Source organism: Nyctereutes procyonoides, unplaced genomic scaffold, assembly GCF_905146905.1.
Source record: "Nyctereutes procyonoides isolate TBG_1078 unplaced genomic scaffold, NYPRO_anot_genome, whole genome shotgun sequence".
NCBI classification, from domain to species: Eukaryota; Metazoa; Chordata; class Mammalia; order Carnivora; family Canidae; genus Nyctereutes; species Nyctereutes procyonoides.
This window is the reverse complement of record NW_026575121.1, coordinates 6,856,548-6,876,483: the sequence shown is the minus strand read 5'-3', so window position 1 is coordinate 6,876,483 and position 19,936 is coordinate 6,856,548.

The following is a 19,936-nucleotide window of genomic DNA, read 5'->3' as shown; positions in this document are numbered from 1 at the left end:
TCACTATTCAGAGGGTTCCAATATAGCCAGAGGAACACGGGCCCTTTTCAGAATTCAGATTTGAACTTATTTATTGGAGAAGTGTTTTCTAGAGCCTCCTTTCCTGATCTCTGTTGTTCTTTTTTTTTTTTTTCTATCACCACCCTGTTCCTGATGGCCAACATTCAAGAAGATAATAGTAAAGGGATGATGTCATATGTATCCTAAGACACTTGTTTTACTCTTCCTTATGTTATGTTCCCTTCTATGGTTGAATTATATATCTAATTAGATTGTAAATTATGTCTTCACTTTTTATTTATCTTCTGCAGTATTTATATCTGTCCTTAGTAAGGATTCCATAAATGATTGTTAAGCCGAATTGAATTTAGATAACAGAGTAAAACAGATACAACTAATCCACTCTAAATATCGCAATAATCTACCAGAGGGATTAAAATAGAAACAAAACAAAACAAAACAAAAACAAAGCTATGAACATGGGGCCTGAATATGCTCTGGCATACATGAAAACATTTCCTGAAATGTGGCAAATTGTCAGTATTGGCAAAGTGAGAAGGTAGGTATACTAATTACAGGGTGAGAAGTGACTAGCACTGCTGAGAATTAGAAGCAACCACATAAACTGAGCTCCCATGTCCTGACTTGGCCTCAAGTGGTGCTCAGTAGAATCTGATAGTCAGGCCCCCCACCTCCCCGTGTATAGACACACTGACCTGGGGATCCAGGAAACATTACAAATCCAGGAATCCTGTCTTTTGTTAATATTGTTCAGCAATCACATACAGAATGAATTAGGAATACCAGAATTTACAAAGAAAGGATGTTTCTGTCTCTTTTGTAGACATCTAAAAATGAAATTATCTGCCAGTGGAAAGGAAAGAAGCAACCAGACTTTTTAAAAGGAGAGAAAAAGCTTTGATTCTTCTTTTTTTTTTTTTCTTACAAATTTTCTATGGCTAGCAAAAGTATCCTTATCAGTCCCTTGGTGTTGACAGTAAAATATCATGCAGTAGCTGCCTGGTAGCTGTTGATCTGTAAATCATCCACCTTTCCCAGATTTATTACATTTGGAAAGACCCTAAGGGGCAGCATCCTTCTTGAAGCTGAAAATAATTGCTTATCTTTATAAAGGCAGAGAGAGGCCTGAGGGAAAGAATAATGGGAATAGGGACTAGCAGCAGTGGAAAAAGGGGAGATTGGTTGGGGAGGAGGAGAACTTGCATTTTAGGGGCTGGCTGACAGTTTGCAAAGTAACATTTTCTTCAAAAATCCAACTGTGAAAGCATTCGTAAGTCTGTACATCCAGTTCTCTTGGCTGATCATTCTGTAGCAGCAGATAGGAGATGATGACAAGGTTATATGAATCATAGGTGCAGGAAAGTTGTTCCCATGGTGTGCCCCTTGGGACCTTTTGCCTTCTAGCTGAAAGCATCACCTATTTCCAAAAATAATTTTGTGTGTGTGCTTCCAATCTAGACTGAGAAATTTTCCTGATGGGGTGGAAGTTGTAGAATTCATGGTCTGTTAGATTTGCTTTCTTTGTTCAGTGAAACATAAAGTCACTACTCTACCAACAAACTAGAATACCTAGGATATTCTCTCTCTCTTTCATATACACATTCACTCCCATCTCTTACATGCATGCTTTTGTACACACACATCCACCTTAATACTTTAGAATCAGGTCCCTCTCTGTATATGGTTATAGTTATTGATAGAGTCTATTCTCTCTCTCTCTCTCTCTCTCTCTCTCTCTCTCTTTCTCTCTAATATTTCCTAGATTAATAGCTAACTTTCCATTTACATTTGGCCTTTTCAGGGCCACCCTAATAGGGCAAAGACTTATATCTACCAGGTCTATTGGAAATACCGAAAGGTTGTTCCGAACAATTTTTTGAGCAGAGATTAATTGCTTAAATCAGTGAAACAAGTGGCAGTTTTGCACAATGGCTAATTTGAAGGAGACAAGAGGCACCTGGAAATGCAAAGTTTGGTGTGCTTGATAAAAACAAAAACAGTCTCCATAGTTTATAATTACAGCTTGTGTTAAAGGTTTCTTCCTAATGTGGAGATGTTGCCAAGGCAATAGCCTGGCAGTCTTCTACATGGCTGCTTTTCACATTAATCCACATAGGCTCCATGGATATTAATCTTTATAACACACCTATGCAGTCCAGAAGTACAAAATGCATTTTTAATCTGTTTTTCAGGTTAGGGAAAGAGCATTATAAGACAAGGTTTTCTGGTCTTCTTTCTCTTTTCCAAAACATGCTGTCAGAACCAGGCCATGAATTTTGAAATGACCCTAGCACCTAAGCTCAGGTCTATGGGGAAAAGAGAACAAGAGATGTTAAGGATATGCAACAAACCAGATCAGGGACACAGCTAATGGTCAGAGCTGGAAGTTTGCTGCTGAGACAAGTTAAAAGCCAGGAGGAAGAAACCCAAACGGAACCACAGCCAAAAGTCACAGTTAGCAAAGCTTAGGGCTAAAGCACAAGAAGAAGCCAAAAGAATAATCAATATTGAGCAAGAATGTCCATTATCAGCATTCAGAAGCTACCCTCATGACCACTATTGGTGTGATTGCCTTACCCCTAACTTGGGGCAGCCCCTTTGAAAAACATCTACTAGGTGTGGGCTTTGGGGATATGACGAATCTTGAAATCAAGGTGAGTCTGTTTAAATTTTCACCATTCTTTCACTATGAGGAGACAGAATAAAGACAACCTCTTTCTACCCAGGATGTCTCTGGAATCACAAAGCTCATCAAAGTAGTATCACCAAAGCAGGGCCTGGTCTAGGGTCTGTGAGTGAGATGCTTGGGGTGTCAGCCTTAAGGAGGCATTCACTCTTAGGGTCATACAAACTCAGGTCACTGAGGCTCAGAGAGGGGAATGGCCTCTCCTACCCAAGGCCTAGAAGTATTAGATCTCACACCTGAAGACAATGGACCATGAGTCCAATCTGAATCAGTCTGTGGAGCTCATGCTGTTTCTTGAAACAAAATACATGATTAATATTTAGCTACTCGCTGGTATTTAATAGTATAGGGTAGATGAAAACAAACTCCTAAATTAATGCAACAGAAAAATTTTAGTTAACACCATATTGAACACCTTTTTCTCTTATCCTCTTGCTGGCCAGAAAGTTCTAAATACCTTCCCAGGAATATTTGCTTCAAAAAGAATGGAGAGGAAATTACTGAGAGGCCCCAACAAATGCTTGTTGGATGCATAGATGATAAATTGGATCTGATGACAGGGAGAATGAGATTCAAATGAACTCCATGAAAATACTCAGTACCATTTATTTTAGTTCCATCTGGTATCTAAAATAGCGAGCTTGTTTTATTTTATACACTTTTTAAAAAATTTATACACTATTTTTTTCTACACCTTTTCACAGAAGGTGTAAGAGGTATCTGTATTAAGGGCCCACAAGCTTTTCCTCTGAAACATTATTTAAATCACTTTAGTTGACTCTGATCCCAACCAGGTAAGATGTGAGAGAAAGAACAAGAGAAACAAGTAGTGTGAAACTATATCCAACCATTTAAAAAAGGACTTCTTGGTTAATTTTACTTTGTGTTATGAATAGCTCCCCCAAATCCATATTCTAAATCTAAATAGGGGTTTCTTCAATTTTCCATTCAAGAAATGATTTTTTTTTCTTTTTCTTTTTTTTCCACTGGGATCCACAGATTGGGTTGTCTCCCCTGCTTCTGAGGTAGGATTTAGAGTTGCTGACAATGTGTTTCAATAATTCACAAGAAATGGGGGCCATTTTGTGTTCCGTCTTTTCTCAATTGGCTCATAGATGCAGACAGATTAAAAACATGGTTTTTGTCAGTGAAATAAATCTAGAGGAATCAGAGACAAGGGGGAGAAGTAACACTGAAGGAGTTACTATTAAACTTTATCCCAGCAATGCACAAGTGGAAAACCAGAAACATATCAGGATCTATGGCAAACCCTTGAATTTCACTTGCTTGGTGACTGTGCTGAAGTTAACCCTCCAAAACGTGGAGTTGATTTATTTTGGCAGCTGAATATACTGGCTTTCAGGTTTCAAGGAAGGGAAAGCTATGGTAAAATGAAATTCTAAATTCACACATTCCCAATTTATAACCTATGGCATTTGTTTGCTAATTATATTGGTAAAACATATAACTAGCAACTATTGTATATTGTTTCCATAACTCTCTTGAAAAGAAGGTGTCTTATTTTTGAGTAGCCTCAGACAACAGGGCAGAAAAGAAAAGGCCATGTGGCCATAACGTCTTCTCTTGTGTCAGGGAGAAAGAGCCTCCTGGGGACATGCTATTGCTTCATGTTTCTTTAATATTAAATGTAACAAGTTCTGTGTCAGGTTTAAATCCCCACTCTGGCCTTATCCCAGAGGAGGCCCAGAGCCTGTCAGGGTTTACAGTGTCCTGACTTTGTTGATTGATTCTGCTCGTTGAAATTCAGCAGCAGAGGAAGAAGGTGCCTTCTCCCTGCAGCCAGCTCCTCTCCCTGAGCAAACAAAACTGTGGCTCAAAGGCAATGTGAACCAAGATTTCCATGGCCAATTTCAATATTCAGTTCCTCTCTAAAACCAGTAACTAGACCCATACCAGAAGGCAGAGACACACCCGTCCAGAAAAAGAATGTATTTATTTAGGTTCATGCAGAAACCAAAGAATGAAGAACAGAGATGGGAAAATCCTATCCTGGACTTTACAGCTGAGCTGAGAGCTATTTCATGGAGCCTGGCTGACCACTTCAGCTTGCTTCCATACATATATAAAGCCTTTTAGAGTTTGGCATGCCTTGAATTTTCAGTTTGATTTTGGCATTTGCTGTTTGCAAGATTTTTCTTCCTTCCATGTCCCACATACCTCATGCCATTATTAAAAGTGTGTTTGGATAGACTGGTCCTAGCAATTGAGCAAACATTTATGGCTCTGCAGAGTATTATTTTCAATTGGGTCTCATAAACTTCAGTATCTGGAAATCAGCTGACCTCTGATATATCCTTATATATCTATATATGTCAGTGTACCTAGATATATAGCAAGTTCTACACACAGACTATTAAGCATATTTATATGTGTTTTTCTTTACATAACTATATGTAAAATCTAACCTCTCAATTCCACTAGGCTTGGGCAACAGGCTGGCATTGAGTTTTTCATCTAATTAGCAAATCCACATAATAAATGAATTTAAAGAATATAATTTTTCCTTTTGTTTTCTTTAAAATATGATTTGAGATTGGAGTAAAACAGTATATATCAATATAGGTCCTTTTTTTTTTCCTCTTTTTTTTCTTCTTTCTTTTTTTCCTTAAATATCTGTTATTCTGGAGCTGGCATACAAAAAAAGAATGACCTTGAAATATTGGGTTATGACTTCTCTAGGCTTTTATATTGTCTTTGAGTTACAAAAAAAAAATAGAAAAAGAAAAAAGAAAAAAAAAACAAAAACTCCCAATTTAACAGTGAAATTGCTCCATCAAATAACATTCTATAGATTATCTTTGGGTATTTTGATAGGCATTATAATAGTTTTATTTTATTTTCAAAAATTTTATTTAGGGCAGCCCAGATGGCTCAGCGGTTTAGTGCTACCTCCGGCCCAGGGTGTGATCCTGGAGGTCAGGGATCGAGTCCCATGTCAGGCTCCCTGCATGGAGCCTGCTTCTCCCTCTGCCTGTGTCTCTGCCTCTCTCTCTCTCTGTGTCTCTCAAGAATAAATAAATGAAGTCTTTAAAAATTTTTATTTATGTATTTATTTGAGAGAGAGAGAGAGCACACGCCCAAGCATGAGAGGGAGAGAGAGACTGGGCATGCTTGAGAGCAAGGGAGCACAAGTGGGGGGAGGGGCAGAGGGAGAGGGAGAAGCAGACTCACCACAGATGCAGAACTTGATCTCAGGACCCCAGGCTCATGACCTGAGCTGAAGGCAGATGCTTAACTGACTTAGCCACCCAGGCACCCCCATTATAATCAGTTTTTAACTCATTTGTTCACAATTCAACACTATTTGTTGAGAAACACCTACTATATGCCAGATGGATAAGTTATCTGGCCTTATGATGTTTAGTTTTAATTGAGGGAGATGTTGAATAAATGAGAGAACATTCTAAAAGCAAAATAATTTCAGATAATGACATAAGCTTATAATTAATTCTATGATGACCTTTCTAGATACCTCTTTAGGTCTAATGTTCTTAGACATTTCCACTGGAAATGCAATCAGCAGATGGCCCTCACTTCTCAGCCCCCTTTGAGAATTACCTAAAGAGAGTCATCTTGCTCAAGGTCACGTTCCTTTTCTGGGGTAGTCCATATCCAATTACTGGTCAACATAGAGATATAATGAATGACACCCTCATGTTAGCTCAGAACAACTCTAAAGGTCTATACCAGCTTTCTGTAGGGTTATCTGGGGGTTTTATTAATCCATCATGGCCTATCTTCTTCCTCTGCCCAATCCTGTTTCCTTCTCTTCTATGGATAAGGACCCAAGAGAACTCCCTAATAAACTTCTGCTTACTAATCTCTGCCTCAGTCTGCTTCTTGAGAGCCCTGACCTGCAATAGTTAGTACCATCACGGGATCAAGAAAACAGACACTAAATTAGAATTTGGCACAAGGAACCCAAAGTGCTCAGAGACCAAGAGTCAAGAAAGGGGTGCCTTTTGGTATCAGGAAATTGGATGACAGTTATATAATTAAGATAGGGAAGAATATATTTGGCACCCAAGTGATTTATTTAGGTGCCTCTCAGTACTCCTTTGCCCAATTTTGATATCAGAAGCCATAGTCAGAGCAAAACATAGTGACTAGTTGCTCAGACCCCCCAGGGATAAGGGTCTTGTCATGCCACCAGGTAAGACATCTAGACTTACGGAGATGCTAGATGAGGTTGGGGGAAAACTAAGTATGGATAGTAAGTAAGACGGTGAGTTTCACATGTGATCCTAAGATTGGCTGCAGTGGCTGGGGCTGTATTTCATTCCACTAAACCTCTCTAAGTTTTACCTGAGAAAAAACATCCTAACAAAGCTGCTTTCAGATTGCATATGGAACAGTGGATTTAAAGCGAGACTGGTGAACTCTGTGAGGTGCTACCCAAATCTTCATTTAGTACAAAAAAACATGCTTCTGAAGCTCTTTGGAATGTTACAAACAGATAGCGTTAGCTGTCAGCTTTCTTTGAGAACTGTCTCAACTGAAGAAAGCCCTTGTGTCTCCTTGGGGCAGCTGGCAGACAGTAACTGGTTGATGTGGGGATATAAAAATGTGTCCCCTCTTGCTGAAACTTGATCTATCTCTAAAGGGCCGTTGCAGCTTCAGAGCTCCCTGTGGGGTTGGCTGAGGCCTTTGTTGAGACTGGACTTGTAGTAGCCCAACTTCTCCCTTTGTCCAAGCTTCTTATTTTCCTTTCTTTCATCAGATGTTGATCAAGAGAATCTCTAATAAGCTTCCTACAAGCAAAACCACTGCCCTGGTTCCTAGGGAACCCAACCTGCAACAGTGCTATGAAAAAAATAAAACTGTGGTGAAATAAATTTCAGTACCAGGAGGGGCTGCTCTAGTTAAGATGGTCAGGTAAGGCTCTTCTGAGCTGTTGATGTTTGAACTGATGTGTGAATGTGAGAAAGGGCATAGAAAGAATTGAGGGAGTAGCATTCCAGATGGGGACACATGAAGACTGTGAGGTGAGAATGAGTTTGACATGTTTCAGAAAAAGAAGGAAGGCCAGTGTTAACTCAAGCATGGTTAATAAGGAAAAGGCTAGTAGAAAGAGCGGCTGGATCATGGAATTTGAATTTTATTCTGAATTCAATAAGAAAATATTAGAGGTAATTAAAAACATCACTCTGACTCCTGTGTAGTGAATGACTGGTAGGAGTTAAAGAATAAAATAAGAAAGAAAAGTGAATTATAAGACCATATAGTTACCCAGGAAAAAGATGGGGTGTTTTGGAGGAGGTGGTGATGGTGAAGTAAGGTTGACTTTTAGTGTATATTTTGCAGGGGAATCCAAAAGAAGTTGTGATAAATTATATGTAGGACAATGAAATGAGAATAAAGATGATCCTTAGGACTGTTCTGAGCAATGGGGGCAGTGTCACTACTAGGAAAGACCAGTTAGAAGAATACTTTTGGAAGAAGGAATTTATAGTAACCTAAGGTTGTATATGGGTTTGATATGGTTTCAAATCTACTTGTTTATGATAAAAATAAAATTATTTTTTAAAGAGATTTTATTTCTTTATTTATTCCTGAGAAACACACACACCGAGAGAGAGGCAGAGACACAGGCAGAGGGAGAAGCAGGCTCCATGCAGGGAGCCTGATGTGGGACTTGATCCCGGGTCTCCAGGATCACGCCCTGGGCTGAAGGCAGCTGCTAACCACTGAGCCACCCAGGGATCCCATAAAAATAAAGTTGTTAAGAGTAAAGTTGTTTTTGCTGTAATAGTGAAGTCCACTGTGGCAGAGTGTTGTCATCTCCATCTGTTGCTGGTGATAAACACTCAGCAGCTCAATAAAAACATGAAGAAGCAACTATGGCAAGGGGACATTTAGACTATAAATACTGAGGGTTTGTGAGGACTATCCAAGAGGTGTTCATTAGCTTCTGCCAGTAAAGGTGACTCTTCTCTGCAGTGGTGAGGACATGGATTGGCCCTCACAGACCTCTCTGGACAACACCAACACCATGGCTCACTTTCCATAGCAACATGTTTTAGAAACAAGTGATTCTTGTGCCAACAGCTGGACATCAGCTCTCCTCTAAATGATATAACTTAACTGAACTTGGGCTTTATTCCTTTCATATCCCCTTGCCTGGAAAAATAGTACGCTTAATCTATCATTGGCTTGAAGCATATTATTTCTTTTTTTTTAAGATTTATTTATTCATTCATTCAGAGAGAGAGAGAGAGAGAGGCAGGGACACAGGCAGAGGGAGAAGCGGGCTCCACACAGGGATCCTGACGTGGGACTCGATTCCGGGTCTCCAGGATCATGCCCTGGGCTGCAGGCGGCACTAAACCGCTGCGCCACTGGGGCTGCCCGTATTATTTCTTTATTAGCTTATTAAGAGATACTATCCTGTATGCTTGGCTTGTGGAACTCCTGCAATGAAACTGTGTTAAATAAATTGCTGGTAAAAAATAAAATTGCTGGTGAAACATGCAGGGGCATAAATTTGCCCCTGAAACAGAACACATGGATACAGAGTTCCTGGATAAAGGGAACAGATTCAAAGGTTATATTGTAACTAAGTAGGGAATTAAACTCTGTCAACACTTTCAGTCCCTGTATGCCTCAGTTTATTTTCCATTCTTTTCTAGGCACCTATGAGTTTTGGCAGACCTCAATCTGAATTATCTGTAAACTGGTTTATATTTATCAGATATCCTGCATTTTCAACAACCTCCCAGGTGACACTAATGCTGTGGACATTTCAAACAGCAAGGTTCCAGTGAAAATAACATTGTTGTGTCAGACAGACCCAGCTTTGAATGATTTCCCAGCGAATTATTAGTTGTATAACACTGGGCAAGTAGAAATCTTTTCAGAGCTTTAGTTTCTTGTAAAACCAGGAATAATTTACCTGCCTCATAAAGCTTCTGGGATAATTAAATGATTTCATGTCTCTAGAGTATAAGGCAAGTAACTAGTTCCTTACTCACAATAGGACTCACTAATTTAGTCTACTGCCCTCTCTCTCTCAAAAAGGCTGAATATTCACAAATTATATTAGAATTTAAAAAATTGCTATAAGATCTTTGGCATTCAGAGAATTAATGTGCAGTTTTGACTATTGCTAAATAATTCCAATGGTCCACAGAATGTAATAGTTTGAATTTTGTTGAGGTACATAATTGAGTCCTACACACTGAGATGGGGCTAGTTGGCAGGAGTGAGTCACATTCCTCAGATAGAGCCTATCCAGTGACAAACATCCGCATCTCAGCTTGACTCTATGGTTCTTAGCTCATCCCCACATCGATGCACCTTCTGCGAAGCAAGAAAGTCTGTATTTTATGGAGAGTGCCCCTGCTAAACAAAGAAATGGAAAACAAAAATGGACAATTAAAAACAACCAGTGAATAGGAAGTGTTAGTGGAACACCTGAGTGGCTCAGTTGATTAAAATTCTGACTCTATTTCAGCTCAGGTCATGATCTCACAGTTGTGGGATTGAGCCCTGTGTCTGGCTCTGTGCGAGTGCTGAGGTTGCTTGAGATTCTCTCTCTCTCCCCCTCTGCTTCTCCCTTTGCTCGCTTATGCTCTCTCTTTCATAAGTCAGTCAATCAATCAATCAATCTTTAAAAAACAGTGTTGGCATGGTGTGAAGAGAAAGTTAACCAATCTAGGAAATAGATGATGCTTACACAAAGAAATAGATGTTTGGGATAAATTATGAAGAGGGAGTGCTACATTGGAAGTGGCTGGGATCCATGATATGAGTATTTTTACCATGTGCTCTATAAAGAAATAAGAAAAGGCAATTCACAAACTATTTCAATGAATTTTCCAGACAGAATTAATACTGTTAGCTTTATAAATGAGTCTAGTCTTCTATTTATAGAAGAATAAACATCTTAAGGGATCAATTAAAAGTTTTTAGTGATACTTCACTGAACTTTACAGGAGAAATTCTATACTATAAATGGAATCTGTGATTTGAGGAGTTTGTAAATATCTCAGGACGTATATATTAAGAGTCAGGATCTGCTGTGATTATTTTTACTACTACCACATAGTTCGGGTAAATTGTAAAATGCAAATTATTAACTACCAGGATGGTAATCGAATCACATTGTAAAGAGAGAATTTGCATCTTTAATTTCCTATTTTACACTAAGGCTATGGCATTTGCCAATAGATGGTCAGTACCATGTACACAAAGGTTCATGCTACCAAATACACAGACAAATAAGACATGGGTCCTGACTCTGTGATGCAAATATAACCCTGAGAATTGGGAGGGTAAGTTATCTTGGGAAAGAATGTTGGGATCCATGACTGGCAGAAAGCCATTATATTGGTGCATTTAAATAGCTATTAATCCCCTGGTAATCGTCCAGGGAGAAAAAAGGGAAATATCATTTATTATGATCCTGAAAGCACAGAGCCGGCTCTAAGAAGTCTGACATATCCCAGCTGTGATCAGCAAGTCTCAGCACTTTGGATCTCTGTGAAGTCGCTTAACTTTGATTGGATACTCCCTGTGGTAGGTAAAGCTAACACATCTAAAGATAGATATATATTTCCATGAAAAGTGATTTTTACACTCACATCTATAGAAAATAGCAGTCTCATTTTCATAAGGCTCCAAGCAGTCTCAACACTGTGTTCCTTTCATTTGAACTTTGTAGTCCTTGTAGGAACAATGATCCCACATTCCATTGTTGTTTGAAGAGTCCGAGTTGAATTCCATAGACCAGTTAGGCTATATTGCAAAAAGACTCACATTTCCTGAGGCAGGTTAAGGGAAGTCAACCACAAGATTGATTAAAATTCAGCTGGGCACTAAGTTCTTCATATTATTTTCGGAAATCCTAATTTAAAATGCAAATACTCTAGGGAGGGTAATACATTAAAAGGCATTAGGGAGTAAAGCTATCAAGAGAGCTGTTAAGGCATATTACCGTCCTACTTCTAATGACTTCCACAGAATGTCACTCATTCTTAGAAATCTTTTCAAGAACTCACTTGGAAGTCTTATCAGAGATTTCCTGGTCTCCTGAGAGGAGGTTTCACTGTTATTGCTCCAGTGGAGAGGGAAAGTATAATGTGGTCTTAATCAAAAAAGGGAAATAAACTTTTGTTGAATGTCTCCCATATACTGGGCTCTGTTCTATGTGTTTAGAATGTGCCATTTCATCAAATCTTTCTTCAATGCCGTTATGCCATTAATCATCATTTTATGGATGGGAAGCTGAGGCTATGGAAGGTTAAGTAACTGTAATGAGGAGCTAGTAAGTAGAAGATCTTGGAGTCAAGCTTGAACTACCTCATTTCAAAGCTCAGTAACCCAAGAAAAAGAGGAATCTTACCCATGGAATTTGTTCTATAGCATTTTGGTTCTCTTCCTCACCACCCAGAGCTACTTGATTCTGACTTAGTTTATAGAGGAGTTTAGAGGCTCCTTCAAGAGGAGAAATGTAGAGTAAAATGTGAAAACATTGACTATTATGAGATCTATTCTAAGAGGGACTAAGGTAGTGATGGAAAAAAAGGCCATTTCCAACGTTCTGTTCTGAAGAAGTACCTCATTTCTTTATTTTTAGAATGTTTAAAAAAATATCAGAAAGTTGAACATATCTTATCATATGACCTGCACCCCCAAGTATTTGATGAACTGAAAACTTATGTCCACAAAAATCATGCACACAAATGTTTACAGCAGCCTTGATTGCCAAAATTAGAAACACCCAAGATATAGATGATTTGACAGATGGAATGGGTAAACAAACTGTGGTATATCCAAATGATGAATTATTATTTAACAATAATTTTTTAAAAGGCTATCAAGACATGAAAATACATGGAAGGAATTTAGCACATAGTGCAAGTGAAAGAAGCCAGTCTGAAAGGCTATATATATATATATATATATATATATATTATATGATTCAAATTATATGACATTCTGAAAAAGGCAAAACTATAGAAAGAGTAAAAACATCAGAGACACAAAAACATCAGAGACTGCCAGAAGTTTGAGGTGGGGGAAGAAGGGAGGAGGTAAAGAGGTGGCAAATGGCGTTTTTAGGGAAACTATTCTGTGTGATATTGCAATGATGGATATATGACCTTATGCATATGTCAAAACTATAAAGGGCACTTGGTTGGCTCAGTTGTTAGAGTGTGTGACTCCTGATCCCAGAGTCATGAGTTCGAGTCCCACATTGGACATGGAGCCTACCTAAAATGCTACTTATGATACCATTATGGGAAAATACCATAGTTTATCTATGTGATTGCTGATGAAGATTTGGGTTGTTCCCACTGTTTTTCTTTTTTTCTTTCTTTTTTTTTTAAAGATTTATTTTTCTCTATTCATGATAGACAGAGAGAGAGAGAGGCAGAGACACAGGCAGAGGGAGAAGCAGGCTCCATGCCGGGAGCCCAACGCGGGACTCGATCCCGGGTCTCCAGGATCGCGCCCCGGGCCAAAGGCAGGCGGGAAACCACTGAGGCACCCAGGGATCCCCCCCACTGTTTTTCTTTAGTGAATAAATTTGCTTTGAACATTCTCATATACATCTTTTAGTGAATGTATGCATCCATTTCTCTTGAGTACATGTATACCTAGGTGTGGTATGACTGTGTTATAGATACTGAAACAATTTTCCAAAGTGGTTATACAATTAAAATTTCTACTAGAGACATATGAAGGTTCCAGTTGCCCCCCTTCATCACCAGCTTTTGCTAATACCTGTCTTTTCAATGTCAGACATTCTGGTGAGTGCACAGTGGTATTCTGGTTTTAATTTGTATTTGCCTAATGAGTAATGAAATTGAGCATTTTCCCCCAAATAACTATTGCCCATTTGGATACCCACAATAATAAGTTTTTGCTGAAGTCTTTTGCCCATAAAGTTTAGACTGTCTACCTTTACAATTGATTCGTAGTTACTTATATTCCTAAGTTCAATCCCTTTGTCAGATATTTGTGTTGTAAATATCTTCTTTCAGTCTGTGACTTGCCTTTTAAGTCTTTGGTTAATAGAAGTTCTTAATTGTGATAAAATTTAATTTATCAATCTTTTGTTTTACAATTAGTGCTTTTTATACTACTTAAATCTAACACCAAGTTTACAAATCCATTATGTTCTCTTCTGAAAGGCTTATTTTTTACTTTTAGCTCTATAATCCATATTTAATTAACTTTTGTATGTTCTGTGAGGTAAGGACCATAGTTCATATCATGCAAATGGATATTCAATGAATTCAGCAATATTTGTTGAAAATTTCCATCCTTTTCCCCTAAATTATATTACTGCTTCTGTTGTAAATCAGATGATTGTACATGTATAGATCTTTTTCTTTATTCGACTTTGTTTCTTTGCTTTGTCTATCCTTATGCCAGTAGTACACTACCTTAATTATGAAGCTTTTTTTAAAAGATTTTATTTATTTATTTATTTATTTATTTATTTATTTATTTGAGAGAGAGAGAGAGAGGGAGAGGGAGAGAGACAGAGACACAGACACAGACATATACACAGGCAGAGGGTGAAGCAGGCCCCGTACAGGGAGACTGATGTGGGACTCGATCCCGGGTCTCCAGGATCAGGCCCTGGGTTGAAAGCAGCGCTAAACCACTGAACCATCTGGCCTTCCCAATTATGAAGCTTTATAAGAAGTATTTATATCATGGGGTGCCTGGGTGGCTCAGTCCATTAAGTGTCTAACTCAATCTCAGCTCATGTCTTGATCTCCAGGTCATTGGGCTGTATGCTGAGCCTACGTTAAAAAAAAAGAAAAATGTATTTCTATCTTGTCTTTGGCTATTCTCAATACATCGCCTTTTCTTATACACATTTTAGAATCAGTTCTAATTTAGTCTTCTTTATAATTTCTAATTTTTTGTATTTAATTTTACTTTTAATCAAAATTACATACACAGTTTAAATAGCTCTTTAAATCTCAAATTGTTCCATAAGGCTTTCAGTAAAAATCAGTGGTTTTTACTCTGCCTCTTTCTACCCCTTTCAATCCCATTTCAAGAAGCAATTCTTCTCAACTTTTAGTTTTCTTCTGGTATTTAATTTCATATTTCTCAATAATATACTTTTGGTGTTATTACTTGATTTTCAGCATTAGATATTATCCATTAACTTCTTTCTATGGAAGATAATTTTGCTCTCACATTTTCCCAACATAATTTTTTTAGATAAGTATTCATGAATTACATAATTATTATCTTATAAATATTATTCACAACATTTTAATACCTTTTTTGTTTTCCCTAGAACAATCACCTCCTTTTCTTTAATTTTAAATTTTATATACTGTTTACTACCATTAATTCATTCTTGAACTCCCTGCCAGAAATCCAGATCGCCTCTGAATATATTCAGTTACATCAGGTAACCTATCACATTATATTTCTTTCTTTCTTTTTTTTTTTTATTCATGAGGGACACAGAGAGAGAGACAGAGACATAGGCAGAGGGAGAAGCAGGCTCTTCGCAGCAAGCCCATTGCAGGACTCAATCCCAGACCCCAGGATCATGCTCTGAGCCAAAGGCAGACACTCAACCACTGAGCCACCCAGGTGTCCCTCTTTTTTTGAATACACATCACTTGTATCCTATCCTCCCCCCAGTTTGGACTGGCTTATCTCTGGTCCTGCCACACAGATGTTGCCAAAGAATCTTCTTTCATTACTATTTTTGAGATTTCCTTTGCCTTGCCCCTATGTTGGACCATACTGTTTTCTAGATCCCATGTCTTTCTTGGTTTCCTCCCTTGTTTTGACAGAGCATATCTTGTAATAGCTTTCTAGGAAAGAGTTCATAGAACATTTTTTTTTTTGAGAATTTGCTGTCTTTATTCTAGTCGTATAATTAATGGATCATTTGACCAGGTTGGTTAGAGTAAATTCATTTCCCTCAAGAGTTTGAAATATCACTCCATTTTCTAGATTTTGATGTTGCACTTTATTTTGCAGTTGCTGTAATAACATGATGTAATAAATGTTAGTTTGATTCCTGATTCTTACATATTTTTCACTCTTGGAAGGTTTTAGGATTTCCTTTTTGTTCTTCGGCTCCTAAAATTTCCTGCCTAAAGGAATTGATATGGATCTTTGCTCATATATTGTGCTGGGCATTGTGTGGGTCTCTCCTTTTGTGAGATAATTTTTTTTAGTGCTGACACACTTTCAGATTATTTCTGTAATAATTTCTACCCCTTTGTTTTATTTTTTTTTTCTGTTTAAGAATATTCCATTAAAATGATGTTGGATCTCTGGAATGATCCTCTAATTTTGTTATCTTTCTTCCTATTTTCTATCTCCTAAACAGATATGTCATACTTTCTACTTGACTTAGTAAATTTTATCTTCTATTCCTTCAATTGAAATGTTTGTTTCTGCTGTGTTCTCCTATTCCCAAGAATTTGTTTTTGCTCATTAAATGATGCTTTTTTATGGCCTTCTGTTCTTGTTTGGTAGATGCTATATCTTTTTCATTTCTATGAGGATTATGAGGATTAATTAAGTTGTTTGAAGTTTTCTTCTGTTTCATTCAGTACCTCTTTTCTGAATCTTTTTTTGTTTCTTTGTTTGTCAATGCCCTTGAGTCAAAAACCCAGTATCATAGGTTTTTTTTGTTTTTGTTTTTGTTTTTTGTTTTTTTTTTTCCATATCCAGGGTTATTATTGGCTGTGTGCTCATATTTTAGGCACCAAAAAAGGTTGCTTATAAACTCTGAATGAGTGGATGGGCCTTGTTGAGTAGTGGGCTTCACTCTAAAATAATTTGGCTGAGGTGTTTTCTTAGAGGATCCCACGGATTAATATCAATATGTCTATCTGTTGGGAGGTTCCCTAGAGATGAATCCTCCATTTTTATGCCTGAAGGTTATGAATTCCTGACAGCTTCTGGGACTAAGTGGGAGAGGAGGCTAAGGCAGATGTAGAGGAAGCTTACATCTCAGAAGTTTCACAGTTAATCTATTCTCCCTGGTTTTAGTACAGTTCTTTTGTATTTCATGGCAAGGTGAGGCTGGAGTCTCTCTGGTTCAATTTTCCAGAGAGTGAGCCTTTTGTTTTCTTTCATGGTGGAGGAAGAGTTTGGTCGTTTAGCTGAAAAGGCTGGGGGATATCTATGAGGTTTTTTCTTATATGGATTATCAACTAAGCTTCTGGCTTTCTTCTTCACTCAAACCCCCACTTTCAGAGGTGATTGATACTCCAAATACTGTGAATTTCTATGGCTTTAGAACATGGATCTACTTGTTTCTGAAGTTACCTTGAAGTTTCTCCACCCTAAACCACTTCTGGGCTTTTTCGAGTTTCCTAAGTTAGTAACTACTCATCCATCAGATTTTCAACTTTCAAAAAATTTTATTGTCATCTCTTTTTCCATTATTTTTACACTTGTGGGTATATATATTTTAAAACCTTTATTGCCTTCTTAGTGAGATTTCTAGAGGGAAAATAGTAAATACTGTTCAACCTACATTTTAACTGGAAATGAGTTAGTCAGTATTCAAAAATTGAAAGTCAACACTTGCCTGAAAATTGAGTGACCAGTTTTTGGTGTCCCTGAAAGAGAAGTAAGAACTGCACTCTCCTACTGTTGTTCTAATAGCTAAATGATGATGAAAAATGCCCCTATGTAGCATGTCTCTTTGGGGGATGTGATAGAATGGAAGGGGAGCCAAGATAGATCATTGCCAATGAGACATTTGGGGGCTGGCTTCTCTGGTCATATTGAGGATCAAATCCCCACAAGAAAGTGGCAACATTATAATGTAAAACTGCTATTCTGGATTTGTTAGCTTGATTATTACAGGGTGAATACAAAAGAAATAACAGAATATAATCAGTATTGAACACATGGTCTTTATTTAGGAATGATTATTTTATTCATTTGTTGCAAAGATGAGAAACCTAATTTGGAATATCAATTGAACATTCAGATTTTATTTATAGGAAATTCTTCAAGCATGTGAGTGTACTTTATTCTCTACTTACAACTGGAGTCTTCACAGAATTATTTCCATATTTTACTGATAAATGTAACTTGTGTTGCAACAAGTCATAGGTGATGATGCTTGATTTCAAAAAATACACATTCTTGAGAAACAACACTAATTTGTGGTAATGTTTTTTTTTTTTTCCACTTTGCTTTGTGTGGCTGGGAAATTAGGCTACATTTTTTTTTTTTTAAGGAGTGAAATAAATCTTGGCAATTGAGGGAGCTTAGTAACATGTGGCTCACATGCCATCATTTGTGACTTGCACAGCCTTGTCTTAGATAACTGTTTTATTACCTTCCATCATCATTAATGAAGATTTATTTCCCGTGAATAGAGGGTAGACTTTCATTGGCAGGTTTAGGTACTGCTATGATCAGTATTACACCGCCAGAAAAATTAAAAGATAGGAAGAAAAAATAAAAGATAGGAAGAAAAATTAAAAGATAGGAAGAAAATGTGGAAAAGTATGTTTGAAAATAGTAAACTAATAAGGACAGTCATAAAACTCCTATAAGGAGACTTCAGAAACTTGAAATGTTTCAGGCTATCCAAATACATGGAGCTTTTAAAAGTATGGAATGTGGAGAGTAGCTAAATGGGAATTATTTCAGATATATGACCCTGTTTGTAGGAGTTTGTGAGTAAAAAAAAAAGAAAAAAGAAAGAAAATGAATGGAATTACACTTAATTAGACAGAAGGAGATAGATGAAAAATGAGTGAATTGGGGAAATACCTGGACCCTGAAGAATGTTTTGGGTGTTGTGTATGTATAGTGAACTTTTTAGTGAATGACAACTAAAGTTGTAGCAGAAAAACTGAAAAAGTGCTGTAGAATTTAGAGTGTGGAGCTAATATAATACTTACAAAGCTATGACCCATGTAGTTGTATTCCTAAGTAGTGTAACATTTTCAAAAGCACAGAACAAATAGGCAATCCACACTATAATGTGTCTCTCAAAAATATTTGAGGAAGTCCAAGTGTGTGATCCAAAGCATTTCTTACTAAAGTCCTTTTCTTTTCTAATTTGCAGCACCCAGCTCCCAGGTGGTTATGTATGCAGGTCAATAGACACATGTTTGTATTGAGCAAGGTATCTAATAAACAAGAATAGAACCTGTTTGGGGCCATTACTAGTAGGATTTTGAGAATGATATTGATATAAATATTGTTCAAGTAGCTTCTACATTGTAGAAGCCTGGACATCCTTTGCTTTGTATCTAACCAACTTTAAGGAAGAGTGAGCCACCTATGTTTCTTGACCTTCTCATGCATAGTTCAGAATTCTATTGGTTGTTATGCCATATCCTATATCTTTGGATAGAAGCTTTATTGACATGACTAGGTTGTTACTAAGAGAACTCTTACTAAGAGAGTCCTTCTTCTTGAATTATTATCTTCTCAAGAGGCAGACCAGATGAAGGAATTAAAGAAGAGAAATAGTTTTTGAAGGAGCCATAAGTCCCTGTTGTGTATGCCTATATAAACCCCAATGCACTGGGAAAAAAAGATCAAATTGTACTTTTTTTTTTTTTATCAATAAGATGCCTACTACTAGTAGTTGAATCATTCAAATCTCTACTAGGAGCATGTGATTAGAAATATTTCTGTAAAAATAAGTACATTTGAAACAAATCAATTGATTTAATAATTGAGCCTAAGTAAATATTATCCTTAATAAGTAATAATTGTGAGAAAAGTTTAAGTTTGCTTATCACAACAAACTAAAGGACAGATCCATTTCATTGAAAAATATTTTCCCAAATCCAATCCCATAAAGTCATACATGATTAAAACATAAAATTTGGATGAGAAGTCCACGTCAAAAACTGTCCTTTATTTTGATTTTTCACCCTTGAGAAATTTTAGAGTAGATTTATGACTCTATAAAAATCAGAAGAATAAATATTCATTAAGGACAAATGATGTACCAGGCTTTGCCTTAAGTCCTATGGGAGGAATAAAAAAGGTTTGGCTTCTTAAAATCTTGTACAGGAAAATTGTATGGACTGAAAGTTTAAATAACATCATAAGACATAAGTAATACTTAAGTCAGCAGTGGAAAAGAACAAACAAGGCCAATTATCAATATAACTCAGACATTAAAATTCCTTTGGGAATTAATAATTCAACTATTTGACTAAAGAACAGGATTTTTGAAAAATGTACAGGAGACAAGCCTAGAAAGATAAGTTGGGTTAAAAT